Here is a 2,500-nt window from a genome sequence, read left to right as displayed (position 1 = left end):
TTTTCTGTTTCAGTTTAGTTATTACAAGTCCATTAAAATTGTAATATATATATATATATATATATATATATATATATATATATATATATATATATATATATATATATATATATATATATATATATATATATATATATATATATATATATATATATGAATTTGCGTGATTTTAGTTGGATAGAAAGTAAAGAATGTGAGATTAGAAGTATGTTTTGGAATAGGGGGATTGATCTTTTGGCCTTGTGTGAGACAAATATAAAAGGGAAGAGTGAAGGTGTGTTTGGTAAAGTGACATTTAAAGTGTCTGCAATTGAAAGGGAGTGGGCAAGTGAGGGTGTGGCTTTATTGCTGAAGAAATGGATGACAGTTGAAGTAGTGGGATGGAAGGAGGCATCATCTATGATAATGTAGGAAAGGGTTAGCTTTTGTAGGGAATATTGGGGTTTTGTTTGTGTATATGGGCCAGGTTGTGAGAAAAGTGAAGATGAGCAAAATTAATTCTATATTCAGTGAACTAAGTTTGTAAAAGGACTAGATAGAATAATTTTATTGTTGTGTCGTGTGACATAAATGCTAGACTTGCTGTTGGAGAGGTAGAAGGTGTTATTGGTAAGTATGGTATAACAGGTGAAAATGAGAGTGGTGAAACTGGTAGATATGTGTGTTGAGTAATAGCTGGTTATAAATAGTAGTTTGTTTCAAGAAGAGACATAATAACAAGTATACACGGATAGCAGTGGTCAATGAATGAGTGGTAGAAAGGACATTAAAGGATTAATAAGTAATAACAAGAAGGATGTTTGGAAAATTGAAACATTTCCATGTGTTTAGGAATATGGCTAATGGTTTGTCGAATCAGTTCTCTATTGAATTAAAATTAGTTGTATCAAAAGATTGGTGAAATAGATTAGTAGGATTTAAATGGGATGCATTGAAGGTAGAAAAACTTAAAAAAGAAAAAAAAAACATGAAGTAGAAAGTGAATGTCAATAAAGGATGGAAGTGATATAAGACATGGTAGAAGCAAAGTGAACTGGTAATATAGGGGAGGAGTGGAAGTTGGTGAAAGAGTTTTTTTTTAGGGTGAGGGAAGAATTGCAAGTAATATGCATGGCAATATGATTATTGGAGGTAGCATGAGGAAAAATAGTGAAATGTGGAATGAAGGAGTGAAGATGAAAGTGGAAGAGCAAAAGGGGGCATTTGAAAAATTGCTGCAGGGTAATAGCGTAAAGAAGTATGAAGGATATATAGAGAAAAATGTTGAAGTCAAACGCAAGGGGGCTGAGGCATGAAGGGTGGGTGACTGGAGGTGTAGCAAGGAATTGGGTCGTTCATAGGAAGAAAATAAGATGAACTTTGGGAAAGAAATGAAGAGAGTAAGGAGGGGTGGGTTGCGAAGTGCAGAGACAATGAAAGATGAAAATGGAAGGTTACTGAGAGGAGCTAATAGAGTGACATATAACTGCTATTGCAGGTGCTGAGGTGCCGGTAATGGGAGATGATAATGGGAGAGAGGTTACAAGAGAAGAATATAAGAGAACATTAAATGTAACCAGAAAAGAAAAAGCAACTAGTATGGATGGTGTGTGGGCTGATATGTTAAAGGGACGGGGTGTGACTGTACTTGAATGGTTTTAGCATGTATTGTCATGCCATGCAAAGGTGCAGGAAGAGCACGAGTGTTGTAATTCAAGGGGTATTAGTTTGTTGACTGTAGTTGATAATATATGGCAGAGTGATAATAGTATCAAGGATAAATCAGAAGTACAAGGGGTGTTACAAGAGGTATGAGATGTACGGATCAGATTTTTATAGTTGGGCACTTAGATACTTAGACTGGGATGTGTGATGTCACAATAGTTTTTCAATTGATATTTTTATGTAATTTTGAGAAAATTACATAAAGTGCTTCGTCATTGAGGATTGAAACTAATAGACGGGAGTAATCATGTGTGGGATGGGAATCAGTGTTTGTTTGCGGATGATACGGCATTCATTGCACACTTGGAGGAGATGCTGGGTCAATTCGAAACAGAGTTTTGGAGAGTGTGAGAGCGAAGGAAGTTCAGAGTAAATGTTGGAAAAAATAAGGTTATGTTAAATGAGGATTTACCTGAGGAAGTAGATCAGTTTAAGTACTTGGTGTCTGTTGTTGCTGCATATTGTGGAGTGGAAGCATATGTAGATCAGAGAGTGAAAGGAAGATGTAAATGGTTAAAGGCAATAAAGGGAGTGATGAAGAATAGAAGGATGGAGATGAATGTAAAAAGAGTATTGTATGAAAAACGAGATTGTACCAACTATGATGTATGGATCCGAGTTGTGGTGAATTAAAGAGATGAAAAAAAAAAATTGAATGTGTTCGAGATGGAGTGTCTAAGGTGTTTGGCTGGTATGTCTCAATTAGATAAGGTTAGGAACCACGAAGTGATGGTGAGAATTGGTGTAAGAAATGAATTAGCTGGAGGATTGGATATGAATGCGTTAAGGTAGTTTG

This window comes from Palaemon carinicauda, chromosome 29, assembly GCF_036898095.1.
Source record: "Palaemon carinicauda isolate YSFRI2023 chromosome 29, ASM3689809v2, whole genome shotgun sequence".
NCBI lineage: Eukaryota > Metazoa > Arthropoda > Malacostraca > Decapoda > Palaemonidae > Palaemon > Palaemon carinicauda.
Note: the sequence above shows the minus strand (reverse complement) of the source record.